Source organism: Pseudophryne corroboree, chromosome 6 (assembly GCF_028390025.1).
Source record: "Pseudophryne corroboree isolate aPseCor3 chromosome 6, aPseCor3.hap2, whole genome shotgun sequence".
Classification (NCBI taxonomy): domain Eukaryota; kingdom Metazoa; phylum Chordata; class Amphibia; order Anura; family Myobatrachidae; genus Pseudophryne; species Pseudophryne corroboree.
Window position 1 is genome coordinate 729166634 of NC_086449.1, and position 21055 is coordinate 729187688.

A 21055-nucleotide genomic window follows, 5' to 3' on the forward strand; every position below is an offset into this window, starting at 1 on the left:
CTTAGGTAGAATAAAGCCAGTTTGTGCAAGGGCCTCCAAATTGCCTCTTTTCCCTGCCAGTATACGTACGGACTGTCTGACGTGCCTACTTGGATGCGGTCACTCATATAATCCTCCACCATTCTTTCAATGGTGAGAGAATCATATGCAGTGACAGTAGACGACATGTCAGTAATCGTTGGCAGGTCCTTCAGTCCGGACCAGATGTCAGCATCAGCAGTCGCTCCAGACTGCCCTGCATCACCACCAACGGGTGGGCTCGGAATTCGTAGCCTTTTCCTCGCACCCCCAGTTGCGGGAGAATGTGAAGGAGGAGATGTTGACAGGTCGCGTTCCGCTTGACTTGACAATTTTCTCACCAGCAGTTCTTTGAACCCCTGCAGACTTGTGTCTGCCGGAAAGAGAGATCCAACGTAGGTTTTAAATCTAGGATCGAGCACGGTGGCCAAAATGTAGTGCTCTGATTTCAACAGATTGACCACACGTGAATCCTGGTTAAGCGAATGAAGGGCTCCATCCACAAGTCCCACATGCCTAGCGGAATCGCTCTGTTTTAGCTCCTCCTTCAATACCTCCAGCTTCTTCTGCAAAAGCCCGATGAGGGGAATGACCTGTCTCAGGCTGGCAGTGTCTGAACTGACTTCACGTGTGGCAAGTTCAAAGGGCAGCAGAACCTTGCACAACGTTGAAATCATTCTCCACTGCGCTTGAGACAGGTGCATTCCACCTCCTTTGCCTATATCGTGGCCAGATGTATAGGCTTGAATGGCCTTTTGCTGCTCCTCCATCCTCTGAAGCATATAGAGGGTTGAATTCCACCTCGTTACCATCTCTTGCTTCAGATGATGGCAGGGCAGGTTCAGGTTTTTTTGGTGGTGCTCCAGTCTTCTGTACGCGGTGCCTGTACGCCGAAAGTGGCCCGCAATTCGTCTGGCCACCGACAGCATCTCTTGCACGCCCCTGTCGTTTTTTAAATAATTCTGCACCACCAAATTCAAGGTATGTGCAAAACATGGGACGTGCTGGAATTTGCCCAGATGTAATGCACGCACAATATTGCTGGCGTTGTCCGATGCCACAAATCCCCAGGAGAGTCCAATTGGGATAAGCCATTCTGCGATGATCTTCCTCAGTTGCCGTAAGAGGTTTTCAGCTGTGTGCGTATTCTGGAAAGCGGTGATACAAAGCGTAGCCTGCCTAGGAACGAGTTGGCGTTTGCGAGATGCCGCTACTGGTGCCGCCGCTGCTGTTCTTGCAGCGGGAGGCAATACATCTACCCAGTGGGCTGTCACAGTCATGTAGTCCTGAGTCTGCCCTGCTCCACTTGTCCACATGTCCGTGGTTAAGTGGACATTGGGTACAACTGCATTTTTTAGGACACTGGTGAGTCTTTTTCTGACGTCCGTGTACATTCTCGGTATCGCCTGCCTAGAGAAGTGGAACCTAGATGGTATTTGGTAACGGGGGCACACTACCTCAAGAAATTGTCTAGTTCCCTGTGAACTAACAGCGGATACCGGACGCACGTCTAACACCAACATAGTTGTCAAGGCCTCAGTTATCCGCTTTGCAACAGGATGACTGCTGTGATATTTCATCTTCCTCGCAAAGGACTGTTGGACAGTCAATTGCTTACTGGAAGTAGTACAAGTGGTCTTCCGACTTCCCCTCTGGGATGACGATCGACTCCCAGCAGCAACAACAGCAGCGCCAGCAGCAGTAGGCATTACACTCAAGGATGCATCGGAGGAATCCCAGGCAGGAGAGGACTCGTCAGACTTGCCAGTGACATGGCCTGCAGGACTATTGGCTTTCCTGGGTAAGGAGGAAATTGACACTGAAGGAGTTGGTGGTGTGGTTTGCGCGAGCTTGGTTACAAGAGGAAGGTATTTACTGGTCAGTGGACTGCTTCCGCTGTCGCCCAAAGTTTTTGAACTTGTCACTGACTTATTATGAATACGCTGCAGGTGACGTATAAGGGAGGATGTTCCGAGGTGGTTAACGTCCTTACCCCTACTTATTACAGCTTGACAAAGGCAACACACGGCTTGACACCTGTTGTCCGCATTTCTGTTGAAATACTTCCACACCGAAGAGCTGATTTTTTTGGTATTTTCACCTGGCATGTCAATGGCCATATTCCTCCCATGGACAACAGGTGTCTCCCCGGGTGCCTGACTTAAACAAACCACCTCACCATCAGAATCCTCCTTGTCAATTTCCTCCCCAGCGCCAGCAACACCCATATCCTCATCCTGGTGTACTTCAACACTGACATCTTCAATTTCACTATCAGGAACTGGACTGTGGGTGCTCCTTTCAACACTTGCAGGGGGCGTGCAAATGGTGGAAGGCGCAAGCTCTTCCCGTCCAGTGTTGGGAAGGTCAGGCATCGCAACCGACACAATTGGACTCTCCTTTGGGATTTGGGATTTAGAAGAACGCACAGTTCTTTGCTGTGCTTTTGCCGCAAGTCTTTTCTTTTTTCTAGCGAGAGGATGAGTGTTTCCATCCTCATGTGAAGCTGAACCACTAGCCATGAACATAGGCCAGGGCCTCAGCCGTTCCTTGCCACTCCGTGTCGTAAATGGCATATTGGCAAGTTTACGCTTCTCCTCAGACGCTTTTAATTTTGATTTTTGGGTAATTTTTTTACTGATCTTTTGTGTTTTGGATTTTACATGTTCTGTACTATGACATTGGGCATCGGCCTTGGCAGACGACGTTGATGGCATTTCATCGTCTCGGCCATGACTAGTGGCAGTAGCTTCAGCACGAGGTGGAAGTGGATCTTGATCTTTCCCTATTTTTTTAACCTCCACATTTTTGTTCTCCATATTTTGCGCACAACTAAAAGCCACCACAGGTATACAATGTAGATGGATGGATAGTATACTATTATTACTTATACTTCTGGACGACGAGTGACGACACAGAGGTAGGTACAGCCGTGGCCTACCGTACTGCTGCTTATTGTTAGGGTCTCCTGCCCTGTGCTGCCACGTCGTCGTGGCAACCGGGAGACAAGTGCTAGTGGAGTAACCTGAGTGCAGCTGATACTCCGGTTCGGGTCTTTTGCTGTGCAGTGGTTATAGGCTCTGTGCACGGCAGGGGATCCGGTGCTGGTTTTTGTGCTCACAGTCTGTGAGGTCTGAGTGGGGCGTGGACAGCACCTGCTTTATAAGGCCTCTTTTCAGGGTAAGCAGATGCTGCTGAATCTTTGTTGGTTAGTCAGTTCATGAAAGTTAGCCAGTACTGTGTAGCTTTGTATTTGTTTGTTGCTTACTGCAAATAGGCCTGGGGATTTGGTATTACACTCTGCCAATCCAGACCTAGCAGTAAGACTGGAGTCAGTCGTTTAGCTTGCTGGGGTTCTGTTACTACTCTGTGAACTTAGCAAGTTTGCGGCTGTATTCTAAGACTTGCCTGTCTAATCCTGTCTCACTGTGCTAGGTGTCAGGGGCCAGTTTAGTGGCAGTAAGCTAAAACCTGTGCACTGCAAGTGAGAATTAGGATTGTGGAGATTCTCCTTGTGTCTATCATTCCATCTCTGACCAAGGAGTTTACTGCCACACCCGTTGGTAACCCTTTAGGGTTTTGCTGTTGCCCTTAGCAACAGCATTTCGGGTTCTCTAAGTATTAAAACACAACATCTTGCTTTTCCATCTGAGCAGTTCTCATACAAGGGAGATACCCAGTTCCTTAGCCTCTGGGCTTCTCTGTTCACTTTGTGTGTATTTTGTTACCCTATCACCTTCTGTGTACATTATGTCATATTCCCCAGTTTGTCTGTGAGTCCATCTGTTTTGCATAACAGTTCAAACACCAGTACATTCCTGCAGACACTGGAGTGCATAACAGTTCTGACACCAGTACTTTCCTGCAGGCACTGGTGTGCATAACATATTCAGCAGCCTAATACTCCTGTTGAAATTTTGTGGGAATATGGAGCATACCCCTCAAAATACGTTGCAACAGGTGGTCGATCAGGTGCAGGTCCTGACTCGACAATTTAATGATTTGTCCATTAAAATGCACACCTCCCAGGCTGCTGGCGGAGCTCCCGCAGCAGCAGCACCTGCAGGGGTTAAGGAGCCGAAAGTAAATCTCCCAGATCGTTTTTCTGGAGATCGCTCGCAGTTCTTTTGTTTCAAGGAGAGCTGCAAGCTATACTTCCGGCTTAGGCCTCAGTCTTCTGGGTCGGAGATTCAGCGGGTGGGCATAGTGATTTCCTTGCTACAAGGAGACCCACAGGTCTGGGCATATGGGTTGCAGCCTGACTGTCCGTCGCTTAAAAGTGTTGATGCTTTTTTTACGGCACTGGGCATGTTGTATGATGACCCTGACAAGACGGCCTCAGCCGAGGCTCAGATTTCGATCCTTAAGCAAGGGCGAAGGCCAGTTGAGGTTTACTGTACGGAGTTTCGGAGGTTGGCCCATGATACCCAGTGGAATGACCCAGCCCTGAGACACCAGTACCGAAGAGGTCTTTCTAACCAGATAAAGGACCAACTGGTACAATATCCCTTGCCTGATAGCTTGGATCAGCTCATGCAGTTATCCATCCGGGTGGATAGACGGCTGAGAGAGCGTAGGCTTGAAAGGGAGACCGAGGTTTCCTTCTTTCCCAAGGGAACCTCAGACTCTGAGGAATTTTCCGAGGAGCCTATGCAGATTGGGGCTACCCGCCTCTCCTCGCGTGAGAAGACGCGGAGGAGACAGCAGGGGTTGTGTTTGTACTGTGGGAATAAAGGTCATGTGGTAGTATCATGCCCAGAAAAGCCGGAAAACTTCAGGGCCTGAGGGTGATGGGAAATATCCTGTCAGGCCAGAAGTCAGAATTTCCCAAGAAGACTTTTATCATTCCGGTGACCTTGAAGATCCTCGGTCAAACTGTCAAGACTGAGGCCTTTGTGGACAGTGGGGCCGACAGGGTTTTTATGGACCGCCAATTCGCCCTGAAACACTCTGTTCCCTTAGTACCCTTGGCATCGGAAATTGAGATTTGTGGGTTAAATGGGGAACCATTATCCCAAGGTAAAATTACCTCTTGCACTAGCCAGATTTCTTTGTTTATTGGAGCCACACACTCTGAAAAATTGTCCTTTTATGTGACTGTCTGTACTTTTGCCCCATTGGTGTTGGGGTTACCCTGGTTAAGGGCCCACAATCCTCAATTTGACTGGGTCTCTGGGGAGATTCTTAGTTGGGGTACTGATTGTTTCAGGAGTTGCTTGAGCCTTCCAGTCAGGCTCTCGCAGCTAAGTTTGCCAGGATTGCCAGGGTGTTATGCAGATTTTGCGGACGTGTTCTCCAAAAAAGTTGCAGAGGTACTACCTCCCCATCGCCCCTATGACTGTGCCATTGATTTGTTGCCAAATGCTAAGCTTCCCAAGAGCAGGTTGTACTCCCTGTCACGTCCTGAGACTCAGGCTATGGCAGAGTACATTCAGGAGAACTTGGCTAAGGGATTTATCAGACCTTCACAGTCTCCAGTTGGGTCGGGGTTCTTCTTCGTGGGTAAAAAGGACGGTTCGTTGCGACCCTGCATCGACTTCAGGGAATTGAACCGTATCACGATTAAAAACTCATACCCACTGCCTCTCATTTCGGTCTTGTTTGACCAGCTTCGTACTGCCACCATTTTTTCTAAGATTGACCTACGCGGTGCGTACAATCTAATCCGAATAAGAGAGGGGGATGAATGGAAGACTGCCTTTAATACCCACTCAGGGCATTATGAATATTTGGTGATGCCTTTTGGGCTCTGTAATGCCCCGGCAGTCTTCCAGGATTTCATGAATGATGTGCTCAGGGAATATTTGGATAGATTCTTAGTTGTATACTTAGATGACATCCTAATCTTCTCCCATTCCCTGGAGGAACATCGGAAGCATGTACGCTTAGTCCTCCAGAAACTCAGAGACCACCGGCTTGGGGCGAAGCTGGAGAAGTGCGAATTTGAAGTTCAGCAAATCGCATTTCTAGGATATATTATCTCCCCAGAAGGTTTCCAAATGGAGGGTTCCAAGGTACAGGCAGTCCTGGATTGGGTGCAGCCCACTAGTTTGAAGGCGCTTCAGCGTTTCCTGGGCTTTGCGAATTTTTATAGACGATTTATCGCTGGATTTTCGTCTATAGTGGCGCCCTTGGTGGCACTCACTAAGAAAGGGGCGGATGTTGCTCACTGGTCTTGTGAGGCTAAAGCGGCTTTTGCCCGTCTCAAAAGGGCATTTGTTTCGGCCAAGGTGCTGCGACACCCAGATCCAGAGCGTCCTTTTGTGGTGGAGGTGGATGCCTCTGAGATGGGTATTGGGGCAGTGCTTTCTCAGATGGGAGTGTCTGATAATCGCCTTCATCCCTGTGCTTACTTTTCCCGTAAATTTTCGCCTGCCGAGATGAATTATGACGTGGGTAACCGGGAATTGTTGGCTATTAAGGATGCACTCGAGGAGTGGAGACACTGGCTTGAGGGGGCTAAGTTTGTGGTCTCAATTCTCACTGACCATAAGAATCTGGCATATTTAGAGTCAGCGAAGCGTCTCAATGCCAGGCAGGCACGATGGGCTTTGTTTTTTGCTCGCTTTAATTTTTTGATAACATATCGCCCTGGGTCAAAAAACATCAAGGCTGATGCGCTCTCGCGGAGTTTTGCTCCAATCCAGGAGACCACCGAGGAGCCGTTGCCCATTGTTTCCCCATCATGTATTAAAGTGGGCATTACCCAGGACCTCTTATCATTAGTCCTTAGAGCACAGGAGCAGGCTCCTCCAGACCTTCCGGTAGGTCTTTTGTTTGTGCCTCCTAGGTTAAGACAGCGAGTGTTCCTGGAATTCCATGCCAAGAAGTCGGCAGGTCACCCGGGTATTGCCAGAACTCGGGAGTTGCTATCTAGGGCGGTGTGGTGGCCCTCGGTGGGTAAGGATGTGGATCAGTGGGTTCGGGCATGTGACATCTGTGCCCGAAATAAGACTCCTAGAGGGGTTCCTGTTGGCCCATTACATCCACTCTCTATCCCATCTAAGCCATGGACCCACATTTCAATGGATTTTGTGGTGGACTTGCCCAAATCCTCGGGGATGACAGCCATCTGGGTTGTCGTTGACAGGTTTTCGAAGATGGCGCACTTCGTTCCACTGGTTGGGCTGCCATCAGCCAGACGCCTGTCTGAATTATTTATGCTGCATGTTGTGCGTCTCCACGGGTTGCCACTTGATGTGGTCTCTGACCGCGGATCCCAGTTTGTGGCCAAATTCTGGAGGGCATTTTGTTCCGATCTCCAGATTTCTGTCAGCTTGTCGTCAGGCTACCATCCGCAGTCTAATGGGCAGACTGAAAGGGTGAACCAGTCCTTGGAGCAGTTCCTCAGGTGTTATGTCTCCAAGTGTCAGACTGACTGGGTTGCTCATCTGTCCATGGCGGAGTTTGCCTATAACAACGCGGCTCACTCTGCTACAGGGATCTCTCCCTTCCTTTGTGTGTATGGGCATCATCCTAAGGCCAATTCTTTTGACCCCCTGGACTCCACGCCTGGTGGTTCCTCTGTGGTTTCGGTCCTTAGAGGTATTTGGCGGAAAGTGAAGAAAGCCCTTGTGTCTGTGTCATTAGTGACCAAAAGGGTTTTTGATAAGCGGAAAAGACCCTGCAGCTTCAAATTAGGAGACTTCGTCTGGTTGTCTACCAAGAATTTGAAGTTGAGACAGCCATCTCATAAGTTAGGGCCCCGGTTCATCGGCCCTTATAAGATCACCAGGGTTATCAATCCGGTGGCATTTCAGTTAGATCTGCCCCGTTCTTTGGGTATCAATAAAACATTTCATTGTTCCCTTTTAAAACGGGCGATTAGTAATCCTTCTTCCAGTGGAAGACCTTCCCCTCTTCTGATACGTGGCCAGAGGGAGTTTGTTGTTGAAAGGATTCTTGACTCCAAGGTGGTTCGGGGTCGGCTGTCATTTTTGGTGCACTGGAAGGGGTATGGCCCGGAGGAGCGGTCGTGGGTGCGCAGTTGTGATCTTCATGCCCCCAGACTGATACGCTCTTTCTTCTCGCAGTTCCCCGATAAACCCGGTGGTAGGGGTTCTTTGACCCCTCGTCAGAGGGGGGGTACTGTTAGGGTCTCCTGCCCTGTGCTGCCACGTCGTCGTGGCAACCGGGAGACAAGTGCTAGTGGAGTAACCTGAGTGCAGCTGATACTCCGGTTCGGGTCTTTTGCTGTGCAGTGGTTATAGGCTCTGTGCACGGCAGGGGATCCGGTGCTGGTTTTTGTGCTCACAGTCTGTGAGGTCTGAGTGGGGCGTGGACAGCACCTGCTTTATAAGGCCTCTTTTCAGGGTAAGCAGATGCTGCTGAATCTTTGTTGGTTAGTCAGTTCATGAAAGTTAGCCAGTACTGTGTAGCTTTGTATTTGTTTGTTGCTTACTGCAAATAGGCCTGGGGATTTGGTATTACACTCTGCCAATCCAGACCTAGCAGTAAGACTGGAGTCAGTCGTTTAGCTTGCTGGGGTTCTGTTACTACTCTGTGAACTTAGCAAGTTTGCGGCTGTATTCTAAGACTTGCCTGTCTAATCCTGTCTCACTGTGCTAGGTGTCAGGGGCCAGTTTAGTGGCAGTAAGCTAAAACCTGTGCACTGCAAGTGAGAATTAGGATTGTGGAGATTCTCCTTGTGTCTATCATTCCATCTCTGACCAAGGAGTTTACTGCCACACCCGTTGGTAACCCTTTAGGGTTTTGCTGTTGCCCTTAGCAACAGCATTTCGGGTTCTCTAAGTATTAAAACACAACATCTTGCTTTTCCATCTGAGCAGTTCTCATACAAGGGAGATACCCAGTTCCTTAGCCTCTGGGCTTCTCTGTTCACTTTGTGTGTATTTTGTTACCCTATCACCTTCTGTGTACATTATGTCATATTCCCCAGTTTGTCTGTGAGTCCATCTGTTTTGCATAACAGTTCAAACACCAGTACATTCCTGCAGACACTGGAGTGCATAACAGTTCTGACACCAGTACTTTCCTGCAGGCACTGGTGTGCATAACACTTATATATATATAATATACTGTATAACGGACCTGGTGGACACTGTCAGCAGACTGCTAAACTAGTATGAAGAAAGAAAAAAAAAAACACCACAGGTATACAATGTAGATGGATGGATGTATAGTATTACTTATACTTATGGACGACGAGTGCACTGACGACACAGAGGTAGGTACAGCCGTGGCCTACCGTACTGCTGCTTATATATATATATATATATATATATATATATAATATACTGTATAACGGACCTGGTGGACACTGTCAGCAGACTGCTAAACTAGTATGAAGAAAGAAAAAAAAAAACACCACAGGTATACAATGTAGATGGATGGATAGTATAGTATTACTTATACTTATGGACGACGAGTGCACTGACGACACAGAGGTAGGTACAGCCGTGGCCTACCGTACTGCTGCTTATATATATATATAATATACTGTATAACGGACCTGGTGGACACTGTCAGCAGACTGCTAAACTAGTATGAAGAAAGAAAAAAAAAACACCACAGGTATACAATGTAGATGGATGGATAGTATAGTATTACTTATACTTATGGACGACGAGTGACGACACAGAGGTAGGTACAGCCGTGGCCTACCGTACTGCTGCTTATATATATATAATATACTGTATAACGGACCTGGTGGACACTGTCAGCAGACTGCTAAACTAGTATTAAGAAAGAAAAAAAACACACCACAGGTATACAATGTAGATGGATGGATAGTATAGTATTACTTATACTTATGGACGACGAGTGACGACACAGAGGTAGGTATAGCCGTGGCCTACCATACTGCTGCTTATATATATATAATATACTGTATAACGGACCTGGTGGACACTGTCAGCAGACTGCTAAACAAACTAGTATGAAGAAAGAAAAAAAAAAACACCACAGGTATACAATGTAGATGGATGGATAGTATAGTATTACTTATACTTATGGACGACGAGTGCACTGACGACACAGAGGTAGGTACAGCCGTGGCCTACCGTACTGCTGCTTATATATATATAATATACTGTATAACGGACCTGGTGGACACTGTCAGCAGACTGCTAAACAAACTAGTATGAAGAAAGAAAAAAAAAACACCACAGGTATACAATGTAGATGGATGGATAGTGTAGTATTACTTATACTTATGGACGACGAGTGCACTGACGACACAGAGGTAGGTACAGCCGTGGCCTACCGTACTGCTGCTTATATATATATATATATATATATATATATAATATACTGTATAACGGACCTGGTGGACACTGTCAGCAGACTGCTAAACTAGTATGAAGAAAGAAAAAAAAAACACCACAGGTATACAATGTAGATGGATGGATAGTATAGTATTACTTATACTTATGGACGACGAGTGCACTGACGACACAGAGGTAGGTACAGCCGTGGCCTACCGTACTGCTGCTTATATATATATAATATACTGTATAACGGACCTGGTGGACACTGTCAGCAGACTGCTAAACAAACTAGCATGAAGAAAGAAAAAAAAAACACCACAGTGTTTTTCAGGCAGACAAACGTATACTGGACTGGTGGTCACTGTCAGCAAAACTGTGCACTGTACTCCTGCTATAACTGCTCCCCAGTCCCCACAATTAGGCAGTGTGAGCAGAGCAGTGCACTCAGCACAGATATATCATGCAGCAGTGCAGCACACTGAGTGAGCACAGCCACAGATATGGTGGAGCGTTTTTTTCCGGCAGAGAAACAAAGGATTAAAATCACTGGTGGTATAATCAAAACCCTGCACTGTACTCCCTAACAGCTGCTCCCCGTCCCCAATCCTCCCCACAATTATAACAATGTCACTCTTAGACTTAGTCTTTTCTATTACGGAGAGGACGCCAGCCACGTCCTCTCCCTATCAATCTCAATGCACGTGTGAAAATGGCGGCGACGCGCGGCTCCTTATATAGAATCCGAGTCTCGCGAGAATCCGACAGCGGGATGATGACGTTCGGGCGCGCTCGGGTTAACCGAGCAAGGCGGGAGGATCCGAGTCGCTCGGACCCGTGTAAAAAAATGGTGAAGTTCGGGCGGGTTCGGATTCCGAGGAACCGAACCCGCTCATCACTATTTTTTAATAGTGCTGCTAAGGCTGTGATAACTGTTCGTTGGTGTAACACTGCCCCTCCCACAATGAAGGAGTGGTTTTATAGGATAGACATGTACATGTCAATGGAGGAATTACAGGTGACACCAGAAAGCCAACAGATGTTTATGGCTACCTGGTTTCCCTGGCTTGACTTCAAGTCCTCACAGACGTACTTATTGCAAATGCACTGAGACCTGGCCTCGAATGCTGGGTCCTACCTTTATAATTTATTGGTTTTCTGATGTTAGGAGAATCTTTTCCCTGTTAGTTTAACTAGAAAATTGATTTTCCACACAACACTTTCCCCTCCCATTTCCTTCTTGTCCCCCTTTTCTGTTCCTTTACATTTTTATTTTTGCTTTTTCTTACTCTTTTTTTGTTTGTATGTTGTATATTAATGTTCAGGCAGGTTATGTTGTGTGATTCACAGGTTGATTGTTTTAGGGGGGACATTGCCTTTAGTTACTGCATATTAATGTGTGTTGACTTATCTTTGTCCAGCATTTGTTGATTTTTCTTATGTGCATTGTATCCCCCTAGAATGCCTGCTCATATGTCAACATGTCTATGATGTTTAATATGTAAAATTTCAATAAACACTTATTACAAAAAAAAAAGAAAGACAGATTCTCTCTTCAGTCTCTACGGATTTCACAAGAGAGGATGGCCTGCTTATAAGCAGACACTCGCAAGGGGGCTTCGGATGACGATTTCAGAAGCATAGTCTCAAGCTGACCTCCCTGTTCCGGCTAATGTCTCTGCTCAATCTACTCGTAAGGTAGGTCCATAATGGGCAGCACAATGTGGTGCTTCAGCAGAACAGATATATAAGGCAGCCACATGGTCTTCCATTAACACATTCATTAGACATTATGTCATGGATACCTTTGCCTCTCATGACGCTGAACTCGGGCGAAGGATTCTCCTGTCCAATCAGGAGCGTCCCCACCATTAAATTGCTTTGGAAAATCCCAGTGTTATCCTGTGGATAACCTGTGGACATATATAGTGGCAGATGCTTGATTAGCTTAGTGATATCATTCAGGTGCTTGAAAGGGAGGGGTATTTCTAAGCAAGAAAAAAAGGCATTTTGTTTCCCCCAGCACCCTGAGTGATAACAGTAACCAGATTTAAATCCCACACAATATTAGAATTCAGAGATCTCGTTACATATATTTGCGCAAATGTATGAATAAGTCCCAAAGCCGCATCAAGGCGTCTCTGTATATTTGGGGTCCCTAGCGCTATGTCTAGGTGCAGGGTGTGGCACCCCAAAGCACCATCATAAGCCAGAAAGCCCAGGGCAGCATACCAGTGACAAAACTATAGTGTTAATAAATTAGTGTTAGGAAGCCGAAGCTATAAATGTGGTACAAAAATGAGATGTCATTAAAATGGAGAAATAGAGTTAAACAAATTAGTATGTGAAAAGTGTTAATAGAATGTAAAGGTATGCCACACTAAAGCCATCCAGCTCAGCCAGTCCAGAGGCACCACACCCAACACCTTCATTACCCCAATCTGGGTCTATGAATTACCAGCAAGGAGCCACATGATAATGGCTCCTTACTTAAATATATCTAAGATAAGAGCGACCTACATTGGAGCAACCCCATAATGCTCCATATGGCATGTCAGGGCCTGCACCTCCTCCTAATGCAGGAACCTCTCTGCCTCTCACAACAGACCAGCACCCTGAATGATAACAGTAACCAGATTTAAATCCCACACAATATTAGAATTCAGAGATCTCAGTTACATTTATTTGCACAAATGTATGAATAAGCCCCAGACGCACCAAGGCGTCTCTGTATATTTGTAACTGAGATTTTGAATTCTAATATTGTGTGTAATGGAGGTGTTGGCTGTGTTGCCTCTGGACTGGCTGAGCTGGATGGGTTTAGTGTGGTTTACAGTGCCAGATTAAGGTCCTCATGGGCCTGGAGCTGTAATTTATGAAGGGCCTATTGTGCGCCGCTGCAGGCGGTGTGGCCAGCGTGGTGGGGGTGTGACTACCGATATGGGGGTGTGGTGTGGCTAGCACCATGGAGGGCATAGCTACCCACCTACCTAACTATGGTTTATTTTTATGCTGCGAGCTAACGTACCGGTATATACGGTATTTGGATTGTGGGAGGAAACCCACGCCAGTATGGTGAGAATATACAAACTCCACGCAGTTAGGGACATGGTGGGAATCAAACCCATGACTTTAGTGCTGTAAGGCAGCAAAGCTAACCATCACACCATCCGTAGACCTGTTAGTGGTGGCAGTCCAATCCACATGGAAATTTTTTCCCCAGAACATTTACAAAATACTACCCTATGACTAAACTCAGTAATGAGCATGTACTGCTATGGTTTTTTCTAATATGCGTTTTCAGTTTCTATTAACATGCCACTACCATGTAAAAAAAAAATATATGCATTAACGAATATGGTAAAAACCAGGATACAAAAAACAAAACAAAAACAGACAGAATATAATTTGAAGTTTCCAATTAGCTTCATTAGTCATACCCACTCCCCGCACACACTACACTACCCCTAACCCTGCACCCGCTCCCCGTACACACTATACTACCCCTAACCCTGCATCCGCTCCCCGTATACACTACACTACCCCTAATCCTGCACCCGCTCCCCGTACACACTACACTACCCCTAATCCTGCACCCGCTCCCCGTACACACTATACTACCCCTAACCCTGCATCCGCTCCCCGTACACACTACACTACCCCTAATCCTGCACCCGCTCCCCGTACACACTATACTACCCCTAACCCTGCACCCGCTCCCCGTACACGCTACACTACCCCTAATCCTGCACCCGCTCCCCGTACACACTATACTACCCCTAACCCTGCACCCGCTCCCCGTACACACTACACTACCCCTAATCCTGCACCCGCTACCCGTACACACTACATTACCTCTAACCATGCACCCGCTCCCCGTACACAGTACACTACCCCTAACCCTACACCCGCTCCCCGTACACACTACACTACCCCTAATCCTGCACCTGCTCCCCATACACACTACACTACCGCTAACCCTATCCCTGCACCCCGCGCACACTATACTACCGCTAACCTAGCACCCGCTCCCCGTACACACTACACTACCACTAACCCTGCACCCACTCCCCACACACACACTACACTACCTCTAACCCTGCACCAGCTCCCCGTACACACTACCGCTAACCCTACACCTGCACCCCGCGCACATTACACTACCGCTAACCCAGCACTCACTCCCCGTACACACACTACCGCTAACCCAGCACCCGCTCCCCGTACACACTACATTACACTACCGCTAACCCTGCACCCGCTCACCACACACACTACACTACCCCTAATCCTGCACCCGCTCCCCGTACACACTACATTACCCCGAAACCTGCACCCGCTCCCCGTACACACTACACTACCGCTAAACCTGCACCCGCTCCCCGTACACACTACACTACTTCTAGCACCCGCTCCCCGCACACTATACTACCGCTAAACCTGCACCCACTACCTGCACACACTACACTACCCCAATCCTACACCCGCTCCCCGTACACACTACACTACCCTTAACCCTACACACTCTCCCCGCACACACTATACTACCGCTAACCCTGCACCCGCTCCCCGTACACACTATACTACCCCTAACCCTGCACCCGCTCCCCGCACACAATACACTACCCCTAATCCGCTCCCCACACACACTACACTACCCCTAATCCTGCACCCGCTCCCCGCACACACTATACTACCGCAAACCCTACACCCGCTCCCCGTACATACTACACTAACGCTAACCCTACACCTGCTCCCCGCACACACTACACTACCGCTAACCCTGCACCCGCTCCCCACACACACTATACTACCGCTAACCCTGCACCTGCTCCCCGTACACATTACACTACCCCTAACTCTGCATCCGCTCCCCGTACACACTACACTACCCATAATCCTGCTCCCGCTCCCCATACACACTACACAACCCCTAACCCTGCACCCGCTCCCCGTACACACTACACTACCCCTAATCCTGCACCAGCTCCCCGTACACACTACACTACCACTAACCCTGCACTCACTCCCCACACACACACTACACTACCTCTAACCCTGCACCAGCTCCCCGTACACACTACCGCTAACCCTACACCTGCACCCCGCGCACATTATACTACCGCTAACCCAGCACTCACTCCCCGTACACACACTACCGCTAACCCGGCACCCGCTCCCCGTACACACTACATTACACTACCGCTAACCCTGCACCCGCTCACCGCACACACTACACTACCCCTAATCCTGCACCCGCTCCCCGTACACACTACATTACCCCGAAACCTGCACCCGCTCCCCGTACACACTACACTACCGCTAAACCTGCACCCGCTCCCCGTACACACTACACTACTTCTAGCACCCGCTCCCCGCACACTATACTACCGCTAAACCTGCACCCACTACCTGCACACACTACACTACCCCAATCCTACACCCGCTCCCCGTACACACTACACTACCCTTAACCCTACACACTCTCCCCGCACACACTATACTACCGCTAACCCTGCACCCGCTCCCCGTACACACTATACTACCCCTAACCCTGCACCCGCTCCCCGCACACAATACACTACCCCTAATCCGCTCCCCGCACACACTACACTACCCCTAATCCTGCACCCGCTCCCCGCACACACTATACTACCGCAAACCCTACACCCGCTCCCCGTACATACTACACTAACGCTAACCCTGCACCTGCTCCCCGTACACATTACACTACCCCTAACTCTGCATCCACTCCCCGTACACACTACACTACCCATAATCCTGCTCCCGCTCCCCATACACACTACACAACCCCTAACCCTGCACCCGCTCCCCGTACACACTACACTACCCCTAATCCTGCACCAGCTCCCCGTACACACTACACTACCCCTAATCCTGCACCAGCTCCCCGTACACTCTACCCCTAACTCTGCACCCGCTCCCCGCACACACTACACTACCCCTAACCCTGCACTCGCGCCCCGTGCACACTACACCACTCCCTACCCTGCACCTGCTCCCCACACACACTACCCCTAACCCTGCTGGGGGCGTATTAATGAGCAATGGTGGCATGGTCATCTATGTAATCTGTGAAGGGTGGATCAGGGTGACAAGGCCGCTAGCAAGATGGTGGCTGTGTCACTAATATACTGAGCACAGTCAGTACCTCACTCCTGCTGCCGCCGCCCCCCGCCACTTGCTGTACAGTGCACAGAGCCATAGCAAACAGTCCCCTCCTGTGATATGGCCGCCTATGCACAGCAGCGTACAGCCGTATCACAGATTGCGTATCTTTTAATTGTGTCCTACAGGGCTTCCGTAGCCCTGTAGGACACACAGTAAGAGAACCCACATGGCTGCCGCCGCGCACACTGGACCACCTGTGCCCTTTTGCAATGGAGTAGGCTGCGTCCCGTGGCGATAGCACAGCCCAGAGGGCACCTGGCACTCTGCCCCCCTGGCCAGCCCGCCACTGGACTGGACTGAGGGTTCTAGGTGGGAGGGTACTAGGATGGGTGCAGTGGGCTGTTTGGGGAGGGAAGGCAGGGAGACACTGGGGGGTAAATTTACTAAGATTCGTATTTTCCCGTTTCAGGTCAAAGTTCAATCACGAATGACATCGAAAGTGTAAAACTGCAACTTTTTGAATTGATTACGACTAATTTACTAAGCTGTCGTATTCGGGTTTTTCTTTTGTTCCGATGTCGATGTCATTCGTGGGTTTTTTTCTATTTTTACGGCAGTGATTAGCAAAACACTGCCGACTTTTTTTACAATCAATCTCGGCCGGATCTGTGTGATCCGTGCTGGGGTTTATTTTTTTAATTTTTTTTTTTAATTAAACAATGTAAAATAATAAAAAAAAATGCGTGGGGTCCCCCCTCCTAAGCATAACCAGCCTCGGGCTCTTTGAGCCGATCCTGGTTGCAAAAATATGGGGAAAAAAATGACAGGGGTTCCCCCATATTTAAGCAACCAGCATCGGGCTCTGCGCCTGGTCCTGGTCCCAAAAATACGGGGGACAAAAAGAGTAGGGGTCCCCCGTATTTTTAAAACCAGCACCGGGCTCCACTAGCTGGACAGATAATGCCACAGCCGGGGGTCACTTTTATATAGTGCCCTGCGGCCGTGGCATCAAAAATCCAACTAGTCACCCCTGGCCGGGGTACCCTGGGGGAGTGGGGACCCCTTCAATCAAGGGGTCCCCCCCCCAGCCACCCAAGGGCCAGGGGTGAAGCCCGAGGCTGTCCCCCCCATCCAATGGGCTGCGGATGGGGGGGCTGATAGCCTTTGTTGTAAAAGAAAAGATATTGTTTTTAGTAGCAGTACTACAAGTCCCAGCAAGCCTCCCCCGCATGCTGGTACTTGGAGAACCACAAGTACCAGCATGCGGCGGAAAAACTGGCCCGCTGGTACCTGTAGTACTACTACTAAAAAAATACCCAAAAAAAGACAAGACTCACACACCGTGAAAGTATAATTTTATTACATACATACACACATACATACATACTTACCTTAAGTTCCCACGCAGGTCGGTCCTCTTCTCCAGTAGAATCCAAGGGGTACCTGTTGAAGAAATTATACTCACGAGATCCAGGGGTCCAGGCTCCTCGGGAAATCCAGGGGTAATCCACGTACTTGAAAAACAAAACAAAACGGTGTCCCGACCACGAACTGAAAGGGGACCCATGTTTGCACATGGGTCACCTTTCCACGAATGCCAGAAACCCACTCTGACTTCTGTCTAAGTGGGTTTCTTCAGCCAATCAGGGAGCGCCACGTTGTAGCACTCTCCTGATCAGCTGTGTGGTCCTGTCCTCACTGACAGGCAGCACACGGCAGTGTTACAATGTAGCGCCTATGCGCTACATTGTAACCAATGATGGGAACTTTCTGCCCTGCGGTTGACCTAAAGTGACGTCACCGCTGAGCAGAAAGTTCCCAGCATTGGTTACAATGTAGCGCATAGGCGCTACATTGTAACACTGCCGTGTGCCGCCTGTCACTCAGTACAGGAGCACACAGCCGATCAGGAGAGTGCTACAACGTGGCACTCCCTGATTGGCTGAAGAAACCCACTTAGACATCAGTCAGAGTGGGTTTCTGGCATTCGTGGAAAGGAGTCCCATGTGAAAACATGGGGCCCCTTTCAGTTCGTGGCTCGGCTTTCCGTTTTCTTATTTTATGCAAGTACGTGGATTACCCCTGGATTTCCCGAGGAGCCTGGACCCCTGGATCTCGTGAGTATAATTTCTTCAACAGGTACCCCTTGGATTCTACTGGAGAAGAGGACCGACCTGCGTGGGAACTTAAGGTAAGTATGTATGTATGTGTGTATGTATGTAATAAAATTATACTTTCACGGTGTGTGTGTCTTGTCTTTTTTTGGGTATTTTTTTAGTAGTAGTACTACAGGTACCAGCGGGCCAGTTTTTCCGCCGCATGCTGGTACTTGTGGTTCTCCAAGTACCAGCATGCGGGGGAGGCTTGCTGGGACTTGTAGTACTGCTACTAAAAACAATATCTTTTCTTTTACAACAAAGGCTATCAGCCCCCCCATCCGCAGCCCATTGGATGGGGGGGGACAGCCTCGGGCTTCACCCCTGGCCCTTGGGTGGCTGGGGGGGGGGGACCCCTTGATTGAAGGGGTCCCCACTCCCCCAGGGTACCCCGGCCAGGGGTGACTAGTTGGATTTTTGATGCCACGGCCGCAGGGCACTATATAAAAGTGACCCCCGGCTGTGGCATTATCTGTCCAGCTAGTGGAGCCCGGTGCTGGTTTTAAAAATACGGGGGACCCCTACTCTTTTTGTCCCCCGTATTTTTGGGACCAGGACCAGGCGCAGAGCCCGATGCTGGTTGCTTAAATATGGGGGAACCCCTGTCATTTTTTTCCCCATATTTCTGCAACCAGGATCGGCTCAAAGAGCCCGAGGCTGGTTATGCTTAGGAGGGGGGACCCCACGCAATTTTTTTTGAAAAAATAAGCACTTTCCCACCCCTTCCCACTGATATACATGCACGGATCTCATGGATCCGTGCATGCCTATCCAATCACGAATTAAAAAAAAAGGTCTGTTTTTTTTTAGCACTTTTTTACGAGTTGTAATTTTTCACGGCAGTGTTTGTTTGTTTTTTGCTTTGCACTTCTTAGTAAATGACCGAGATTCATACTTAAACAGCCGCGTTTTGACCGATGGTGTATTCATTCGTAATTTTTTACTTGGACTTGCAAAAAATTACGAATGCCCTCATCTCTGCCGTGATTAGTGTTTAGTAAATTACCGAGATGACACTTTGATGAAAAAACGGCATCTCGGTCAAAATCGGGAGCTTAGTAAATTTCCCCCTGGGATGGGGATCAGTAATGGTGGGGACGCTGAGCTGGAGAAGGGGCAGACACTGGATGGGTACACTGACCTGCTGCACCTGCGCATTCACGTTCACAATAGCATCTTAAGCAGCTCTTCCTGCATCATCTGCCATACAGAGTGGGACGGATACAGTGTGGGACCGATACAGTGTGGGACGGATACAGTGCGGGTGGGATACAGTGTGGGACGGATACAGTGTGGGAGGGATACAGTACGGGTGGGATACAATGTGGGATGGATACAGTGTGGGACGGATACAGTGCGGGTGGGATACAGTGTGGGACGGATACAGTGCGGGAGGGATACAGTGCGGGTGGGATACAATGTGGGATGGATACAGTGTGGGACGGATACAGTGCGGGTGGGATACAGTGTGGGACGGATATAGTGCGGGTGGGATACAGTGCGGGTGGGATACAGTGTGGGATGGATACAGTGTGGGACGGATACAGTGCGGGTGGGATACAGTGTGGGATGGATACAGTGCGGGAGGGATACAGTGCAGGTGGGATACAGTGCAGGTGGGATACAGTGCGGGAGGGATACAGTGCGGGAGGGATACAGTGCAGGTGGGATACAGTGCAGGTGGGATACAGTGCAGGTGGGATACAGTGTGGGTGGGATACAGTGCGAGTGGGATACAGTGCGGGTAGGACACAGTGTGGGTGGGATACAGTGTGGGTGGGATACAGTGCGGGATGGATACAGTGCGGATCAGATACAGATGCTGTATGGGACAAAGGGAAGCTAGCTCTCCCCCGACGCACACCTGATTTACATTGTAGAGCGTTATACTGTGCGTTGGTGGGCAGAGAGGGGAGGACGTTGGTCTCAGGCAGCGATTGGATAAGATCGCTGCCAGCGGTGAGAGACTGACTGCACAGCACGTCCTGCAGGGCCCACTCATTTTTAAAACAGGGTCAAAAACTGCCTCTCTCTGAATCTCTGATATCACATGCTTGTCTTCTTTTCTAATCTCTCACAGTATCTTTCTTTACTTTTCTAACATAACTTAATCACCTACCTGTCTATCTCAGGTGCATTACTGTTCCTCAACTGCACTCATTCCTTACATTCCCCCTTTCACTTTCCCTCCCATGTTACTTCTCTCTCTCTTACCTTTTCCTGCCTCTGCTCAGTATAGTAGTGTGTGTGACATGGATGGCTGGCAGCAGTGTCGAGTCCTGACCCCGCCCCCTACACAATGTCATGTAGTGGGCGGAGCTTGCAGTATCAGGAAGTGCTGCCCAGCCACCGAGCAACAGCACAGGCTGCAGTATCAGAGATACTGGCTGCACGGGGTGCTGTTACCATACGCTGCCTGATCGGGGTTGAGCTCTGATCACGGCAGCCGGACCAGTGGAGGGGTAAGTGCAGGCCTCTGTGAGGACAACGCTATGCAGCCAGTGTTTTTTTTACTGTTAACAC

General features: G+C 49.0%; 1 protein-coding gene across 1 annotated transcript in view; it reads right to left on the minus strand.

The window, feature by feature from the left end:
• LOC134935625 (carbohydrate sulfotransferase 1-like) overlaps nt 1–20796 on the minus strand; it is a 201586-nt gene extending 180790 nt beyond the window's left edge. Inside the window, exon 1 of the mRNA XM_063930562.1 lies at nt 20747–20796. The gene's annotated coding sequence lies outside the window, so the exon portion shown is untranslated. The remainder of the gene's footprint in view (nt 1–20746) is intronic.
• Nucleotides 20797–21055: the final 259 nt, after the last annotated feature.